The sequence below is a fragment of the Rhinolophus hipposideros genome (genome assembly GCF_964194185.1).
Source record: "Rhinolophus hipposideros genome assembly, chromosome: 7".
In the NCBI taxonomy this organism is placed as follows: domain Eukaryota; kingdom Metazoa; phylum Chordata; class Mammalia; order Chiroptera; family Rhinolophidae; genus Rhinolophus; species Rhinolophus hipposideros.
Genome location: NC_138053.1, coordinates 20365945 through 20386462, shown reverse-complemented (window position 1 = coordinate 20386462; position 20518 = coordinate 20365945). Strand labels below are relative to the sequence as shown.

The window sequence follows — 20518 nt, the reverse complement described above, 5'->3', positions numbered from 1 at the left end:
TACCACTAATAATAAAATTTTATGAAGTTGACTCATTTTATGTGGACACAGAGTCCCAGAGAGCAGTTTCCAAGCTCTCGGCCTTACGTGGAAAGGTGCTGGCTTGGTTATTAAATGGCCATCAGCTGTAATCAGATGACCATCCGCTGCGGCTGGGGGGCCATCAGCTATTACTGGTTAGCTATTAGCCCCTAATATAACTGCCGTGGCTTTGCTGGCCAGGGGGTTGGTTGGTTGGTAGAGAAGCGGACCACAGATTGCACATCATGTGGCTCCTGCTTCCTGTGTCTCCAATCCAGCCACCAGCGAGAATATAGTGGTATGACTCCCCTACCAATGGCTCTGTTGGTGTTCCTTTTTGGCCTCACGGTATCCTGTGTTTTTGTGCGGGGAGCGGGAGCTGAGACCCTGCATTACACTTTTATACTCAAAGTTATTTATTTGGAAGGGAAATTTTGTGTTACTATTATAGATGTGAAATTAGTATTTTTCAATAAATAGAAAATAAACACAAAAGTAAATCATTGAAAACTAAACAATATCATTGATTTCCACCTTGGGTTATATGCCAGCTGAAGCTAACTTAAAGCCTGATTTCCCAGTGTCAAACAAAGGAGAGAAGCAAGTGGTGGAGAGATGCTAAAGATTTAATAGTACCAAGCTGATACTTGCCAACTATGTAAGCAGAGAAAAATCCCAAGTGTAAAGTTCAAAACCCCTCTAATCGATGATGATGAGTCAAATTCATGGTTAGTTTTGTATGTTAGTTTTGCATGAGAATGAATATGTATGAGATTTTTGGGGGCTGGTAGTGATCCATATCTTGATCTGAGTGGTAGTTACATGAGTGTGTTTACTTTCTGGAAGTACATCCAGCTGTACACTTAATACATGTACATGTTTCTGCTGTGTGACATGCTTCAACAAATCATTATTTAATAATAATAATAATAATAATAATAATACAAATAATAGTAATGAAAAGATGTGCTTGCCTACTTAAAAGAAAATTCATAGGAAGGGTGGCTTTAAGATAACTAGATTCCAGTGGTGTGCTGGAGCTGGCTTGTACTGGCTTGTGAGAGCTAACAGCTAATTTTTAGGAGTTTTGTGAGCTGGCTGTTAAACACAGCTGTTACTAAAAATCAAATTATATGTACTTGTACCTAAATAAATTACATTAAAAATAAAGGTGATCAAATATATGGTGATGGAAGGAGAACTGACTCTGGGTGGTGAACACATAATGGGATTTATAGATGATGTAATACAGAATTGTACACCTGAAATCTATGTAATTTTACTAACAATTGTCACCCCAATAAATATAAAAATAAATAAATAAAGGTGATAAACACTCAAAACATTACTTTCTAATTATTTTACTATTATCTGTACTTTTTAGGTTGTTATTTCTTCTTTTTCCTTCTCCTTCCTCCTTCTCCTCTTTCTCCTCCACCTTTCCTCCTCCTCCTCCTTTTTCTCTTCTTTCTGCTTTTCCCCTCGTCAAAGCTTCATTTCTCTTCTGTTGTTTCAGTCTCCATATACATCGGCACAGTGCTATGTTAGGGTGCCATATAAAAGCACCAGTTTTCATCTCCCAACTCTGTTAACTGTTCCAATGAAGACACACAAGGATAATGATCTTTTCACATATCCGACAACTTAGAAGTCTTGTCTTGAAGATGTCGAGAACATCTAACTGTGTCAGAAACTTTCAGCTCTTTAAATGTAGAACGTATTTTGTCAAACTTCATCTTCTTTTTTCCACATTGTAAGTACGGTGTAGTAGACACATTATTTAATTAAGCAACTCTAGTTTCTGTACTGGGTGTTTTAACATCATTGGCTGGATCTTTTGTCATTTTGCTCTTTTCACAATTTTGAAATACCACATTTCTGTGATGTTTATTTTCCATTTCCCGTTTTCCTGACTCTACATTAACACCAATATCTTTAGTGTTGACTTCTTGGATTTGTTCCTTGGTTGCACAAGCCGCTTCAAAATTTCTCCAAAATTAACTTTTTCTTGACTCTTCATTGTTAGAATATTTCAATTGCATGTCGCATCTCTTCAGTAGGCTGAGATCCTACTGGAATGGCCTCATAGATTATGATCATATTTTCAGAAGGACTTGTGAGTGGTTCAGTTCATGCAAGGCATAGCCAATACTTAAGTTCTTTGGCATCTGGAATATTTTGAATCAGGTCATTCAGTGTGTCCAATATTTCTTCTTTTGAGCATCCCTCCTTATCAGGGTTAAGGCATTCAGAAACTGTCTTGTGTACTCTTTCAGTAAATAATCTTTGTCATCTTCTTCTGCTACGGTAGTCAGTCCAAAAAGACCCAAATGCTTTTTCACTTTGTCCTTCAGGTTCAGGCTGGGTACGTACTGAGCTAGGAGGCTTTTTCTTACTCTTCCTTTGCCAGTTTTCCACTTACTCAGATGAGCTTTTCTTTCTTCTGCTGTTTCTTTGGGTCGAGCAGGTCTACTATCTACAGTTGCCTTTGCTATAGAATGTCTGCTCTGGTCGATGGTTTTTTACTTTTCTGTCAGTTTGGTATTACAAGGTGAAGCAGACCTGGCTATAGTTTCCAATACGATGCTTCCTGAGAGTGTCTTATTTCGTTTTACTTCCTGAGAAGAACTGGTTTTGACATTAGATGAAACTACATTTAATGGTAGAAATTCTTTCTCATGAGGCCCTTTCCGAATTGTAACATTGGCAGAGATTCTACTGATGCCTCGTTTCATGGAGTCCTGGGTATTACTGTGGTGACTTCTAACAGGAGGATGCAAAAGTTGATGATTCGGAGATGTAGTGCTCACAAATTTAGTGGTAGTCATCATATTTGAGGCTCTGTCACTTTTCATTGTTACACTGCTGGTGTTTACAGGCCGAGGCTTTGCGGCTTTAGAGACAGTAGTTGAAAGTTTCTTTGTTGTTGCGGAACTCTCCTCTTGATTTGTACAGTTTTTCTAAATGAATTAATCTTAAACTGAACAATTTGGCCACGATAAGATTCAAGCACAGGTTTCTTGAGCATGTTAGCATCTCATCTTGCTTTGGTTTTCCTGTAGTCATTTGTTTCTTTTTATTATTGTTTTTAATGTGAAATGCTTGGCTGAATGTCATTCGTTGACTTCGGGGCTTATCTTTATTTGGTAACAACTGCCGAGTTTGATTATTATTCTCCAAATTATGTATGTCAATTGCTATAGTTGTATTGGTTACTTCATTAGAAGGTTTTAAAGGAATGCATTTTCCCCATTGTTATATTATTTTTCCTTCTTGTAGGTCTACTGATATCTTATCAGCCATTTTTGTCTTATGTTTCAGAACTATTGTTTCTTCTTGGACTTAACACTCAGATGTCATCACTCTGGTCTCTACTGAATGATTTTCCTGTTTATATATTAATTTTTTTTTTTGTTTTTTTAAACAGACATTCCTTGAGTTTTTGTTTTCTTTGTTCTCTAAATGCTGGATGGGCCCTCTGACTCGGGGAAAGCAACAGGTCTTGTGGCGCCTCTTGAGTGCTCACTGTACTGGGGGGCAGGGGGCTGCATCTCTGGTCTGACCACTTCTCAGTTCCTCTAACTGAGTCCTGGTGCACTGCTTCTTGAAATTATTTCTACCTTTTGTATTTCTATGGGGGAAAGGAAACACATAATGTTCTATTGCAACTCTGTTCAGTAGCATCAGATTGTTACCTTGAACTGGTCATGGTAGGTTTATTAACTCCACAAATGTCAGTCAACATTATAAATCAGGGTTTTATTTACTCTTGCAGAGCCAGTCATTAAACATTTATAACACAGAACTGCCAAATTCAGTCTTTCAACAATGACATCAAGCATCAAATGATATTAGTTATATATGTATATATATAACATATATGTATACCTATGTATACATATATATATATGTATATACATATATATATGACAAAATACTGATATCAAGAATATACAAAAATCCCTACATATCTTAAGAAAAAGACACCCAAATAGAAAACTAGACAGAAGATCTGAATTGTACAAAAGGGGATATATAAGTGACCAAACAAATATGAAATGCATTCTCCCTCATTAGTTACATTAGGGAAATGTAATTACATTAGGGAAATGTAAATTAAAATCATAATAAGATACAAAGATAAATCCATCAGAGTGTCTAAAATAAAATTTAAAAACTGACAAGTCCAAATGTTGGTGAGATTGTGGAACAATTGAAACTGTTATACCCTGCTGGTAGAATAAATTTGTACAATTATTTTGAAAACCATGTAGCAGTATTTAATAAAACTGAGCATACGGACACCCTAAGTCCTAACAGTTCCCTTCTTGGGTATATAGTCAACAAGAATGCTGACATATGTTCATTGAATGTTCACAGCAGCACCAGTCATAAAAATCCAAAATTGAAAAACAAAACAAATGTATGTCAGAGTAGCATGGATAAATAAATGAAATGTTATATTATGTAATATTGAAAAAGACTGAACACAAATCATGGATGAATCTTACAAAAATAAAGTTGAGAAAAGCAACATGACATACAAGTGTACATAGAGTAGGATTCTCATTACAGGAAAACTGGTGTAGGGTGTTAGAAGACAGGACAGTTGTGAGGGTTATAACAAGGAGGAGCTGCTCAGAAGACTCCTGAGTGATGGTAATATTCTATTTCTTTATCTGGATTCTGGTTACATGAGTGTGTTTATTTTGTGAGATAGTGTTGCTAGCTGAAGAGACTAAGTTTGGGGGCCATTTACTCTTTGTTAAAAAAGGAGACAAGGTAGTGTTGAAGAGATGTTAAAGATATATGAGATTTTCACTTTAAGATCATCAGAAGGAATGAGTGTAAATTGAAAATAGGTATACTCATACATTAAGATTTGTATACACTCCTACATACACAGTATACTTCAGTAGAAGTTAACTTTCAAATATAAAGAAATACTCGTATCCTTATACACCTGGGGGAAAAAGCATGTAGTTTGTATATACTTCAAGATTGGTAGATTTATTAATTTCAACAATGCCATTAAGGAATCTTTGTTATCTCTGATGACAAAAGGGCTGGCTTTATCCTGATCTGATTCGTCCAGTAGTTGTATGGCTGGCTGCTTGAATCAACTGGAATAGATATTCTTTATTTAAGTCTGGCAAAAGAGAGAGGTTCCCCAATTCTCTGTTTAAGAATAGGAAAGGAATTTCCTAATCTACAGCAATTTTACCTTTGTATGTCATTGGTTGGAAATTGTCCACATGCTTATTCTTGAATCAGAAACCACCAAGGAAATAATATTCTCTTAATTTCAGTTCAAGGAATAAGCCTGACTGGTGTAATTCTTCAAACCTTAAGCTATTTAACAATTCAGGGGAAATATAATAGATGTTAAAGAATCACTTCTAACACCCAAGCAAGCCACTCAGGTGCTTCCCAGTGGACCCTCTTTAATTTGTGTTCCCTATTCAAGCTAAGTTTTTGAACTTGGAAATTCTCAGCATAGGCCACATCAAAATTTACATTGTGGTGTAAAACATTAATTCTGAACCCCCTATGAACCAATGATCCTTTAATATCGTAAATGAAATTCACAGTACTTTAATCCACCACATACCAGCTTAAAATTTCAATACAAGGGTCTAATTATAATAGAAAGAAAATAATTTATAATGAAATAATGTTTCATTATTTAAAAATGTAGGATTAACTCCACTGATTGACATAATGATGTAGCTGGATGCTTGCAAACATTTTATAATAAATAAGGTTGTATTCAGGAGAAGAAAAATAATAATCAACTGGATATTTTGACATGTTTTCTTTATACTTGACATTTTAATATGAAGACCAAATAAGCACATGATTATATCAGCTACAATTGCGGACTGACGTAGGTGGTTTAACTGATTCTGGAAACTTAAATACCATGGGCAGCAATGTCAGGAGTGAAGAGGTTTTTGAAATGGTAAGTAGCTCTTGGGAAATTTCCGAACAAAACCAATTCTGATCTTCTTCCTGAATGACTCAGCAGTTGCATTTCTGGAATATTCAATATATATTAAAACTTTAAGGACATCTTTCTGTTTACATGCAGAGTTAGGCTCCAATTTTGTAAAATGAAAAATGAAAAATACGTTATTATCTATGGTAATCTCTAGGGAAACTTTCAAGTCACATAGCACACAGGTCATTTCTTTATTATGTAAAATTATTTTAATATCGGAATATGTCTAGACATTATTCTATTATAGAATACTATCCATTAAATGCTAGCAGTAATTCCCAAACATTTTGACAACCAAAAATGCCTTCAAAATTTCTGAAACACACCTAGAGCCATTAGCAACAGGGTTATAAAACAACTCTCAAAATGGAAAGAACATGAATCTTTGAGGTATAGAGACCTGGTTTTAATTTCTTTCCCTTTCAAGTCTACATTGCTTGTGTAGACTTGAGAGTGTAAATTCAAGGCCTTAGTTTTCTCCTTTGCAGAAGAGAAATAACATAACAACCTTGTTTTTAAGATTGATGAAATTACTAGGCACAGAATAGATGGTCTCCAAAAGTTATTTTCTTTATCTTCCTATTCATTTCTTCTCCTGTTTCTCACTGTATTACTCTAGATTGCTCTTTCCAGCATCTTTATTTGCTAAGAGATTTTTACCAAAAGAAGAAAACATAAATCAAAAATAGACTCCTATCCAGTGTAGGAGACATCGCTAACCATATGGAAAAATATGAAAGGATAAAATCAATGATACTTTCTTGCTTAAAATGGATAATTGATGGTTTTAATTTGGTCATTATTATAGCTATACTTTAACTCTTTAGTTCTTAAAATTTGTAAAATGAACTAAAAACTTATACCAGCTTGAATTCCACACTATACTTAGATCAAAGGTTTAGACCATGTAATAATCACCTCTTCACAAGACAAGATAATCTCATTGTAGCAAATTTTTCCAAAATAACAATGCCAAGAAAATTATCTAAGATAAATAACCACACAAATCCTGCAATGATTACATTCAGTTGTTCTAGTGTATGCATATAGTATACTAAATTAGAAAAGGTCTCTTACTGATTATCTCTTGTTAACAATTAACATATTTCAAAGGTGCAACCTCAAATAGTAATCACTTTTTTTATGTGTTTTTGTTTGTTTTTGTTTGTTTTCTCCATTAGTTCATTAGAAAATCCTGATTGATTGTCTAAGAATTAATGGGGATTATTCTTTGGAAAAGTTAGAAATATTTTTTTTCATGTTCCCAAATGGTAAAAAAGGCATTTATATTTTGTAGTTGAGGTAGGTCTTTGACATGGATGTCTGCATATGTTAGGAGGTTTAAAGGGTATGAGTATTATCTACTTACTCAAAGGTTACCGGGAAGGCCCACAACATCACTTACCCTAAATGTCAGCAGAATCCGTATTAGAAATTTTGCCACAGTGTTTCCTTCATTTTTTTTTTTTTTAATGTAGGTAAGATGCTTTGTTAATAAGTAAATTCCTAGAAACAAAATACAATTTACGAAAAGGCAAATGAATGTATACACACGCACACAATGCAGCCACGTTTTAGGAAGGATTACCTTTCTAAAAACAGCAACATTAGTACAATCAAAATAATCCTAAAATATTTTTTGATCCTAATGAAGATTCCATATTGATACTGATGTATTATTTCTCAGTATTTCCAATGCTCTTAATGTTGCCTCCACTGTTGGAATAAAATCCTACTTTTTTTTTTTTTTTGCTTTTTAAATTAAGTTTATTTAGATGACATTGGTTAATAAAATTACATAGGTTTCAAGTATACTATTCTATAATACATCATCTGTGTATTACATTTTGTGTTCACCACCCAACAGTCAAATCTCCTGCAGTCACTATATATTTGACCCCTCTTCTACTAACCACCTTTCTCCTTCCCTCTGGTAACCACTAAACTGTTATCTGTGTCTATGAGTTTTTGCTTGTTTGTTTATCTTATTCGTTTGTTGCTTTCAGTTTTGTTTTCCAAATATGAGTGAAATCATGTGGTTCTCAACTTTTTCTGTCTTCTGACTTATTTCGCTCAATGTGATAATCTCAAGATCCATCCATGTTGTTGAAAATGGAAGTATTTCATCTTTTCTTATGACTGAGTAATAGTCCATTGTATTTATGTACCACATCTCCTTTATCCAATCATCTATCAAAGGATACTTCAGTTGTTTCCGTGTCTTGGCCACCATGAATAATGCTTCAGTGAACATAGGAGTACATATACCTTTATGGATAAATGTTTTCAGATTTTTGGGTAGCTATCCAGAGGAGGGATTAGATGGTTATATGGTAATATTCTTAATTTTTGAGGAACTGCCATATAGTTTTCTGTAGGGTCTGTATCAATTTACATTTCCACTAGTATTACATAAGTGTTCTCTCTTATTCTCTCTACAACCTCTCCAATACTTGTTATTACTTGTTTTGTTGATAATAGCCATTCTAACAGGTGTGAAATAGTATCTCATTGGGTTTTTATTTGAAAATCCTACTTTTTTATTGAACAGTGGATGATCTAATTTTTTTTTCACTTACAGTTTTTTTGTATGTGGAAAATACCCATCTTAAAATGTTAAAATCCTGTTCAGTAGTTTAGAGATGTTCATACAATGAAAAGTATTATAACCTTAGGATTACTGGATAAACAACAGTTTTATATTTATAAAAATAAATTTAAACATACAATGCAAGAGCTTTGTAGAAAAAATAAAAGTATTCTTAAAAGACATAAAATTTGTCCTAAATTTAAGGAAGCAATATTATTTTCATTGATGGGGAGCTCAGTATCTTAAAGATATCATTCTTCTACTTGAAGTTTCCACAACCAAAAAAGTTATTTTTTTGTTTGTAGGAGTTAACAACCTGCTTATAAAATTTATATAGAAGTAGAGATGTGCAAAAATAGCCAATAATATATTAAAAACAAAAAAAAAGGGGAATTGATTTTCAGATATCAACTCTTTTTATAAAGCTAGATAATTGAAATCCTGCTACACTTAAGCAGAAAAAGACAAATAGATCAATAGTACAGAGACTTTAGAAACATATTCTCTTATATCATGAAATCATGGAATAAAATGGTAATGATTGACAGTTATTTTCTTTTAGGACTTGAAAATATTGTGATGTATCTTTCTGGCTTCCATGGTTTCAGATGAGAAATCCATTGTCATAATTTATCAGTGTTTTTAAGCAATGCAAATTTTTTTAGCATTATAGCAGTTTAAATAAATGAACTATTTAGATCAGGCTATCAGTTTGAAGAGTTCTCAAAATACAATATTGACATGAAAAGAAAATCCAGTGTGAAATAAGATACACATTCTAATAGAATTTACATAATACTTTTAAACCACTCAAGCTACAATAGACATATTTATTTGTATGTGTATGTCTAAAATTATTAATTTGGTCTAGAAGTTGTCATTCACAATTTATTACTAGATGCTACTGAGAGGTTGAGAGAGAATGGGATGGAAGAAGGGATGAATAACAGTGACCTTATTTATCATGTTGTATTTCTTCTCTAAAATCAGATTTGAGAAAAATCTGATAAAACTTATCCTTTTATTATGAGCACAACACAGAGGAGTACTTTTTTTTTTTTTTCAGGAGCTGTTTTTTGTCTTCTTTTTAATATCTGAAAATCAGAAGCTGCCATTTGTGAGTACTTTCATTTCAAACTGTTTTACTCATGGTAATTTTGATATACGAGGTCAGACAATTAAGTTCAAGAACTCATCCTAGAAAAAGTGCTACATACTTCATTGTTGAATATCACTACAGTCATCTTCGAAGTACTCCCCTTGGGAAGCTATGCACCAACGCCAGCACCTACTCCACCTTTCAAAGCAATTTTGGAACTCTTTTTTTGGGATGGCCATCAGAGCTGTCATCCTATTACCCTTGATGTCCTGAATGTCATCAAAATGTCTTCCTTTCAATATTTCCTTTATCTTTGGGTAAAGAAAGAAGTCACTGGGGGCCAGATCAGGTGAGTAGGGAGGGTGTTCCAACCTAGTTATTTGTTTACTGGCTAAAACCTCCTTCAGAGACAGTGCTATGTGAGCTGCTGCATTGTCATGATGCAAGAGCCATGAATTATTGGTGAAAAGTTCAGGTCATTTTCATCTAACTTATTCACGCAGCATTTTCAGCACTTCCATATAGTAAACTTGGTTTACTGTTGGTCCAGTTGGAACAAATTCACGATGAATAATCCCTCTGATATCAAAAAAGGTTAGCAACATCATTGCAACAAGTTCGAGAACTTAATTGTCAGACCTCATATAATAAAATATTAAATGTAATACCTCTAATGAAACAAGCTATAGAGAACCTGGTGAGATTCAGTGGACACATTTTGGAAAGTCACAGTCCCAACAATGAAGGAGCTGGGACATGGACCCAATTACAGGTCACTTTATTGGTTAAAATACGGACTTTGTGACTGAGAGCTATAATTAGGCATAGCTCCCTCTGAACTATAATTCTGTTCTAGGTGACTAGAGGAGGTATGCCTAGACTCAAAAGGGGAAATTTTATGATAGTAAGTCATTTATTCTCTTACTATAAATTTTAGAATTGACCTCCAAATCTGTTATTACTGCACATAAACTATAGTAGGCGGTATTCTTTAAAAGTTATATTCTGTGAGGTAGTAAATTATAGGGTTCCCAAAACTACTGGCTTTCATAATTTTTAAAAACATAAAACTCTCTTTGCTAATGCAACTATACTTACCCAAAGTTAAAAAATATATTTAGGTGTTGAAAAGTTTAGATAAATACTTCTATGCCAGAATATAAAATTCACAGACCTATGTTAAAGTGTTGACATTTTGATTTAGGCATATAAGAATTTCTCTTTATTAGATATTTCTAGTAAAGTGAAGGAAAAAACAACTTCCTGGAGGAGAAAGTTTCATTTTTTGAGTCTTCTAGCAGTTGTAAATCTCAACAACTTTAACTTGTAAATCTACTACTTAAATGAAATTTCATTTGTCAAGTGCAGAAGGCTTTAATACCCCCACAGCAAATGTAAGATGCTCTGCATGCATTAGATCTCAAGTTTACTTTGTTAAATTCTCATATCTCTTAACCTGTCAAATTAACTGAATGTCAGAGACTTCTGAGTTGCCACCTAAGTGTTTGCTTGTTTTATGAGGCAGATTAGAGTAAAAATCCTACTTTTTTTTTTACTGAACAGTGTTTTAAAGCAGACTATGACGTTGTCAAGTTCTTCAAATTTTAATGAAAAACCAGTTACATTTCTGAAATGGTCTAAGTTAAGTCAATACATAAGCAGTGAGAAGGGCCATACTCGCACAATTCCTGTGTGATAACATGTTGTTAAGCTAATAAATATTTCCTAAGTAGGCCTGCAAATGAACATTGTTATAAAAGAATCGCCTACTATTTGTTTCATTTAAAAATATGCATTAGAATGCTAAGTATAGAATGGTGTGGGGAAACAATGATTTTTGCTCTGTGTAAAAAATATGTGGTTCCAAAACAAATGTATGTGCATTAGTCTGAGTAGCAAACACAAAAGGTTATATTAATCTGGTATCCACATTGATAGGGAAATTATCCTTAGTTATTTACTCATTAGATACTTAATGAATGTGCCAGATAGAGGAGTAGAGGGAAGGGCAACACACTCATATGCATGTTATAAGTTGTGACATATGAGTACCTAGGGAGCTGGTCCAGAAAAGTGAAGATCAGAGTGCTGGAACAACGGGAACAGACAAGAAGAAGTGTGAACATGAAGGGCTTTGAGTTCTAACCTCAAAGGAGGTTAGATGTTATCTTTAAGATTTGATGTTATCTTAAAACGATTGCAATCCGCTGGAGAGTTTTAAACAAGGAAAGTTATACACGGATTATAATTTTAGAAATATTATTCTAGCGGCATCATGAAGTTCAGATAGGAGGAACCTAATTGTGAGGGGTTGCTGCACAGTAAACTGAAGATGAGATTAAAAGCTGGTCAAAGTAGACCTGGAGATCCAGTATGTGCAGTCATTGACATCGGATAGGAACAAACAGAATGAGACAATTTGTACAGGAGTTGGATGTTGATGATTGTATTTGTTTTCTATTGATGCTGCAACAAATTAGCACAAAATTAGTGAATCAAAATAACACAAATGTATTACTTTACAGTTCTGGCGATTAAAGCCTGAAATCAGTTTCACTGGGCTTAATTCAAAGTGACAGAGGACTGTGTTCCTTCAGGAGGCTCAAAGGGAGAATTTGTTTCCTTGCCTTTTCCAGTTTCTAGAGACCTCCTGCATTCATTGGTTTATGGCCCCTCCTTCCATCATCACAGCTATCAGAGTAGCATCTTCAAAACTTCTTTTGCCCTCTGCTTTCCGACCCCGCCTCCCTCTAATAAGGGCCCATGATTTCATTGCACTCACCAGGGTAATCCAGAATAACCTTCTCATCTCAAAATTCTCAACTAAATCACATCTTCAAAATCTCTTTTGCCATGTAAGGTAACAATTTCACAGGTTCCAAAAATTGGGATGTGGACATTTTTGGGGGGGACTTATTCTGTCTCCCACGATGATGAATGAAAGGTTGAGTTTTAGACTGACATTCACATATTTATCTTGGCAGTATGAATAATTAGCGATACTATTCTCTGGTACAAAGAATAAAGAGAACTGAGAAGGTTGAAGGGAGAACAAATGAGTTTATTTATGGACTGAAAATGTGAAATTGACCTACCTCAATGTGAGACATTATATAGTTAACCAGTAGAAAGTTGACCATATGTGTTAAAAGCTTTCGGAAGCTGAAAGCATGTTTTCCTTGGTAGCCTGAGATGGTATTTGTTGCCACAGCATTGTCTAGTCTATTCTGGTGTTTCAAGGAGGAGAAGAGGTTAGAAGATAAATGATAGATAATTTGCTTTTATATTAAGTAGCTAGCAGTTTTTAGGAAAATGGTTGAGCATCTGGGAAATGTTAGCATTGAAGTTCTCTTGTTCCATCAGGTAAATAACATTAGTTACATGAGATAGCATCTTAGAGCTCAAGTAGTCAAAATATCTTTAGTAGTGCAATGCAGTTTGACCAGAGTATATGCCTTTTCTTTATCTCTTCATGTCAGTTACAACGCACAGCTGACTATCCGTGACAGATGTTCTTTCAGAAATTCTGTTTGGTTTCTTGATGATTACTAATTGTATTAAGGACTGAGGCTGGAGATACTAAATTTATTTGATGCTAAATCAAGCCAGAGACAAAATGAAAATCAATCTGAATAAATATATAAATTTATCATGTAAGGATGCATTACTCTATGCCAAAAGTCCTTTCCTGAATCTATATCACCTTACCTTTGGAACTTTCATTTCTTGCCATTGCATTTTTTGATAAATTCCATATTCCCATCTTAAATAGCAAACATCTCCTTTTGACTCAATAATATTAGCATTAACAGGTCTTTTGTGCTACATGTTTTCATTTTATTTTTATTTATTTATTTATTTTTTAATTAAAATTTATTGGGGTAACAATGGTTAGCAAAGTTACATACGTTCCAGGTGTACAATTCTGTAATATATCACATTGTGTGTTCACATGTTTTTATCTTCAAAAATGATGACATTCAGAAGGAAAAAAATATAAGAAAGAAAACTAAATCACATAGCACTCCTAATCCTACAATCCTAATTTTAAGGAGCATCTAACATATTAAAAGGTCAAACCAATAACACTGCATTACTAGGATTTTCTTCAACAATGATATTGATCCTTTTTACTGTAACAACATAAGAGATTCTATCTCAGGCACTGGGACTAATAGAAGATGAAAACACAGAATGACAAGATTAAGAAAAGGAAGACAGACTGGTCAGAGAGAAAATGAAGAGTCACAGGGTGGAAAAAAAACAATATATATGCAGATGTGGGGTGATAAAAAGCCTTAAAAAATGAAGAAAATACTGATATAGATAAAGTATGGAGACAGATTTCTTTGGGAGCTGAATTTTATATAATTTGGATAGCAATCATAGTTGTGGCGATACACAAAATAATAATAAGGTTGTTTTTTTCAATAACCTTTTTCTAGATCCAATATTCAGGAGATGTCTATTTGAAGGTATTCAAGCAACTTCAAAATAATGATTCAGATTTAGAGGGACTAGATTCCTATATTGGAATAAAAAAACGGTTCTTTAGTTAATGATTATAATAGATAAGAGGCAAATGTAACATAAAATAGCTTGAACTATTGAAATATGTAAAAATGTGATGGTGAAATGTATTGCAATTTGCCAATTTCTTTTTCTGGATTGTTACCACTACAGAAAAAAAAAAAAAAAAAAAAAGCAAAGAAATTAAGGCAGATCAACCTGAAAATGGTGTGAGAGTAGGCAATCTCTGTGTCATGTCAGCTGGCTCACAGGGCAAGACCAAACTATGACAGTCTATCGATGTTAGTACATAAAAATTATTTTGTGGTTTTTATAACTGTAGCTCATATTATTTAAATTCTAATAAGCAAGGTAGCCAATTTTTCTTTGTTGGGTCTCTGTCAAGATTCCCTTTTTATTGTTCCCCTTGAACTCAGTTCCCAGTTCTAGCATTGACATTTTTCTTTTTCCTTTTCCATTTTTTATCCTTTTCCATTCTTTCCCCTTCCATCTCTCTTTCTCATTTTTATGGGTTGGAACTAAAACTAAACCAAGCAAAACCTGTCACTTCTTGTCTACTGACTTGTGTATGTATGTATGTGCTTGAGTCTGAGTGTATTTGTGTATGGCAGAAACATGGATGAGAATGACAAGGAAGGATGATGTTAAAAAAGAAAATGTCACGAAAACTATGAAAATTGTTACTTGGAGAGATAAAGTAGTTACTGACAAGGGGACAAGAAAAAGAATAAAAATACCTTTAGAGAAAAAGGTAATACTTTCACTTTTTCATGTAAATTTTGGGTCAATATTCATGTTACTATAACGCTAGAAGATAACACATTATACTTTATTTAGAAGAAAAAGAACAATTGTGGTTGTGCAAAAGATGTAGAAAAGAAACAGACCCTAAGAAAATATACTGAAATAAAGATGGTAAATTGTGCCTATAGTTTGCCAATAGTTTATAGTAGAAATGAGAATAATATGATGAAAGCAGTTGTTAAAGAATGAAGAAAGGTGGATGAACATAAGTAGGATCCATATAAAGTAATCGGAGATTTGAAAAAGCATGTTCTGATATTTTCTTCTGTTAGATGAAAAGGAGGTAGTTCAAATAAGTGGAAAGTGTAATTAAACTAAGGAGCCCCTCAGAGAAGGAAATGGGGGGGGAAATCTAGGGAAAGGAGGAGATTAATTGAAAAAAGTTTAGTGGAGGAGTCCAGGGAGGATTTATAAACTCATTCTGATTGGATTTGAAGATAAGAGGAGAAAATCAGTGAAAGGGTTAGAGGAAATTGTTGATTATTGCTCCACTTTGTATAATCATGTAGTAGCCTGACCTTAGAATGACCTTCTGAAGCTTAGAGAACCCTGAGAACAAAATTATACCACGGGGAACTGTAATAGTTAGGAGTGAAAATTAGACTTCGCATGTGGAAGGTTCAGCATGAGGGTCAATTCTAGCAATTTTCCATAACTATCATTCATAGAAGACCACAGATTTGGTGATAGAGCTCTATTTAAGGTCAGCAAAGGAGAAGCACACATAGGCCCTAGAGAAAAAGCGGAGTCTAAGGTGAGGTGGCTGATATTTCAGAGCTATACAACAAAGAGGATGTGTTATTATTCCCTTCTTTATTTGAACAAGGAAGGAAGACATCAACCTCAAAAGCCTTCAGAGAGAAGTCCATTAAAGCAGAACCTGATAGTTCAGGCAGGGAGGTCAGGAGGAAGAAGCTGGCATACATGAATGGGCATTGGATTGCTGCAAAGAATGAGATACTCATTTTAGAGTCAGCCAGGTCCACACCACACTTTAGTAACTTTAGTAACTTTTAGTAACTTTAGTAACTTTTAGTAACTTTAGTGACCTGTGTAATCTGGTAAAACAGTCTTCTATTCTGAATTTCACTTCTTTTGAGTAAACAACACACTTTTCCAAGAGTATCTGCTTGTTTGCTGAGTTTACTAGAGTAGGGGAAAAGAATGAACAGACTCAGCTGGGAGCTGAGGACAGTGGTGTCTCTATTTTCAGATATAGAGGAAGGAAAGAAGGTCTTCTAGTGGAGTCCATGCACATTAAAATACATAGTCTTTTATCATCAAAGGGGGGACATCTGAGTCATTTATTGAAGCTTCTAGAACAGTCTAACCCTTCTCCTGGGGCTTTGTTTATGCACATATGATTAACAAAACTCATGACTTAAGTTTGCCATTTTAATCTGAGCAGCAATTTTTTTGGAGGCTACTGATTTATTCTATTTTAAACCAACATTATAATATGACACTTAATTCTATGTTGGTTTTCTCATTGTTGCAAAACAATGCCTTTCCTTTTATTCTTGACAAATTTTCTAGACTCAGAAATAGAAAGGTAAAGTCACATCACTGTGTATGTCTATCCCCCAGGGTCAGAGATTAGGCCACACCAAGGGGCTGGAGGAAAGGCATATAAATTAAAATGTAATACAAGAGAACAAGATCACCCCTCTCTCTCCCAGGTAACAAAAGAGTGAGGAGAGGTACACCAAAACTCCAGAATGATGAGTTATTTCTCTATTTTAATATATATAGCTATTTTTAAATCAACATATTAAAATAATTAGTTTTCAATAAAATTGATTTAAAATGACTGTATTAAAATAATGGGTTAAAATCATCTGTGTGCTCAGATTCTTGCAAGGCAAGGCTGATGAAATTGTACAAAGATGCGCTGAGGCAGGAGCAGACTACCTGACCACACTATGCCCAGTTTCGTCTAAGCTTACATTGTCTATTGTGTTTTAGACCTTTAGGATCTGAAGTTTCGGTGACCACTCTAATTCTCAAAATTATATAGTTGGAGTTTATAAGAGGTAGTGCAGGCAATAATTCCCTCACCTTTTTCTCTTGTAAAATGTTGGTTGTATTTATTTTTTAGCTTTGGGTCATTATTTTTATTTTTGAAGATTTTATCAAATTTCAGATAATAAAATGTTCACGTGGCACATATACATGATGTTCTTAAATTCATTAGATTTTCAAGTAACTTTATTAAAAATTCCCACTTTATAGATAGTTTTTAAACGACTCACTGCTTGAAAGATGTGCCATGTATGGATTGGTTGAACTTTGATCACTGTTTCTGTTGCTTTTTAACTTGTAGGTCATATAGGTCATGTAAATAATTAAACAGGGACACTCTGTATGTAGGAAGTGGGAGTAGGGTTTGGGAGAGAGAAGGCAGAAGGTGTAGGTGGTTAAGAGGAAGAAATAAACCAGAAAACAAGCAAGAAATGCAAAGTAAGGAATCTTAAATTATTCTTTGGCTCAGAATATTGTGTCTCCATAACATAAAGCAGAGAAATCAATTTCTAGTCTATTGTCAAGCTAGGATGTGACAGGTAGCTGAACTTCACCCTCAACTAAATCCCGAGCCTCAATTATGGATTGAATTCCTGCCATTTTTTATATATATTTTTGTTTACTTTTCACAAGAAATAAAATAAATCATTGGTGATGAGGTGAAAAGAAGGAATGGGGTGGAGAATAAAGGAAATATTATATTGACTAAAGACAATTTCATACAGATTTCTTATTCTCTTAAAAGACCCCCGTCCTGAACATTTTCCATATTTTCTTTGTAATGAAGTTTCTTTAGAGATGGTGGGGACTCACACAGGAAGGAAGATTGTTATTCTAAGCTCATCTCTTTAATTTCCTAATTTATGTTTGTTAAGCCCATTTTGAGGCACACTCTGGGGTTTGGATATTTTTGAAGTTATGTGGCAAATTTCAACAATAGAGTGTGGTGCACTTCTGTTTTGATATTAACTTGTGACCTACATAGAACTATTTCTGGTCTTCGGAACTGTCAAAGGGTTAGCGCTTTCTAATAAGCTGGTTATTGGCAGAAGAAATAAAAGTAGTCCCCAGGTAAATATGTCTGCCTTTTTCAAAGTGTATAAAATATATCTGAAGAATTTAGGTGTGCTTCCATCTAAATAACTATCAGTTCATCTTAGCCAGGATAGACTAGTGATTGACAATTGAGGTACTTATTTCATTTTCCTTAGGCAAGCAAGTGAAAACTTTGGTGTGAAATGATGGCAGAGCAGTTTAGGACTTAATTTGTTTCTGACTTTATTCAAAAGATACACAGGCCTGGCTGAAAGGCAGACATCCAAATCCATAGAAGCAAGTTATCCAAACAGATTTTAAATTTATAATTGTCTTGTTTTTGAAAACCGCTTACAGCCACAATTCACATTAAAAACCGAGCCTGGTTTTCAGATAAGAAGGCAGTGGGGGGGACTGGCAAAAATCCCTTTGCATTCTTTGTGATATCAAGCGTTACACTTTTTGCATTCAATCCATGTAGGCTTGTGATCAAGCAAATGCAGAGCAGAAAGTGATTTCTTTAAGGTACAGAAAAGCTGCAGGGCTTTGTGGGCACAGTTTGGCCTGGAATTTTATATCCTCTGGTGACTACTTTCTACTTAATTTTCTTTGAGAACCCTTAAAGACGTTGTTAAAAGTGACACTCTCACCTCTTCAGTGTGTGAACAAGTTTTCCTGCCATTGTGACTCACAATGGAAAATGTGAATTGTTGAATCATATTAGTATTGATAGACAAATTACCTTCTTCAGTTTGGGCATCTGTTATCATTCCTCATGATTTCCATGGCACTGGGGTGCACAAGGACAATAAAATTTAAAAGAAAAGTAAACAACTGTTTCCACTAGTTACTTTTATGAAGTCCCTCCTACCTCCTGCTGTCCAGGCAGAGACCACCTGAAGGTTGTAGATGCAATTGGCTACTGGCAGTCAAGGTTCCAGATAGGAAGGGAACTCTCGTTTGAGGTGAGACTATTATAGTCTTCCATTCTACTTCTCAACAACAATAGGAATAATACCTTCACTACGATATCACACAATATGTGTCAGTACAATTATATCGACAATAACATTTTCAAATATAAAATTGTACACACTATGAGTAACTGTTGAACAAATGGATGACTCTTAACATTCATTAATAAGTGATTTTCTAATATTTTCTTTTGTAATAACTTTTACAAATATTAAGATATCTATTTTAAGATTAGACAAGTGATAGCCAGATAATTTATATGACGGGCTTAATTTCATGTGGCTTAGTAAAATGATAGGGGCAAAGTCAGTTCTGCGTTCTTCTCCTGTGCTGCTGTCTTTGGCCCATGCTGTGTGGAAAATTAATTTCCGGTTGCCTATTATTCCAATTGAGTCTGCCCCCTGTAGAACTAAGGCCATAACCCCTATTTAGGCTGAGGATGTTACATCTTTTTTCCCATACACTTTATTTGATTGTCCTTCCTTCCTATTTAAGCTCACCCTGGATCCTCTGGAAATCTCCAACCTTTGTCAGCAAAGATTATTGTGGGCTGGAAGACACATTCACAATTACCCAGGTCAAAGTGCAAGGTGGTGAGCACATTCATTTTATCAGCCTGTATTTTAAGGGAGCGGTTTCTAGGTGAAAAGCCAGGTACACCTTCACATTCTAACCACACTAATGAGATTAACTTTCACTTTTATGCGGGAGATAGCACTGATAATCAACTGAAAGCGAACTGGAGACTCTCCCTTTCCCCTCCTGAAAAATTCTATCAAGTTTATTGAGCATGTAGTATGTGACTAGAACTGTGTGTGGGGCTGTGAGTATAAGGGTAAGTAGACATGCTAGTACAGATGTGCGTTTGGATGGGGAGGAGAACTCTGTGTGTTTGAAGTGACGATGGCTGTCAAAGACCATCAGGGACTATACCATAGTATCTGTCTTACAGAAATATCAGAATCACGTGCCATGGGCTTTGATTTTTGCTTGTATCTTCTTGAATAGAATATGTCACATCCCCCTATGGGAAAGGAGAAGGGGGAAATTAGTGCTTAGAATTATTGGGAAATGGGAGATCTGGCAAAAGCAAGATTGAACTTCTGGGTTACTGTGTATCTGGGTACCTCCCAGAGAGGGCTGGAGGCCGTGATCAAGTCTGAACCACAATCATTTGCACTTATATTAGTCATAGTTCTAACACGTGCTGGGCCACAGCTTTTTAAATCCCTCAATAGACATTAATGCTCAGAGACTGTAACAATCCTTACTTGCAAGTTCGATTCATGAGGATCCAGTTTTGGGAAAAGGAGACATGCTAGGATAGGCAAGCCAGCTGGCCTTGATTCTTTATACATTCTAGCAATACTGGTCTGACAGACTCCCCTGACGCTCATAACTGTCTCCCCTGGTGGAGGAGGGAAACTCCAGCTTTTCCCAT

General features: G+C 34.7%; 1 pseudogene across 1 annotated transcript; it reads right to left on the bottom strand.

Annotated features, from left to right (window-relative positions):
- Positions 1-1514: 1514 nt before the first annotated feature.
- LOC308499574 (cytoskeleton-associated protein 2-like) lies at positions 1515-18872 on the bottom strand (annotated as a pseudogene). The gene is made up of 2 exons: positions 18845-18872; positions 1515-3362 (listed from the first exon to the last, which is right to left on the bottom strand). The product of its transcript is annotated as a cytoskeleton-associated protein 2-like (transcript).
- Between the last annotated feature and the right edge of the window lie 1646 nt (positions 18873-20518).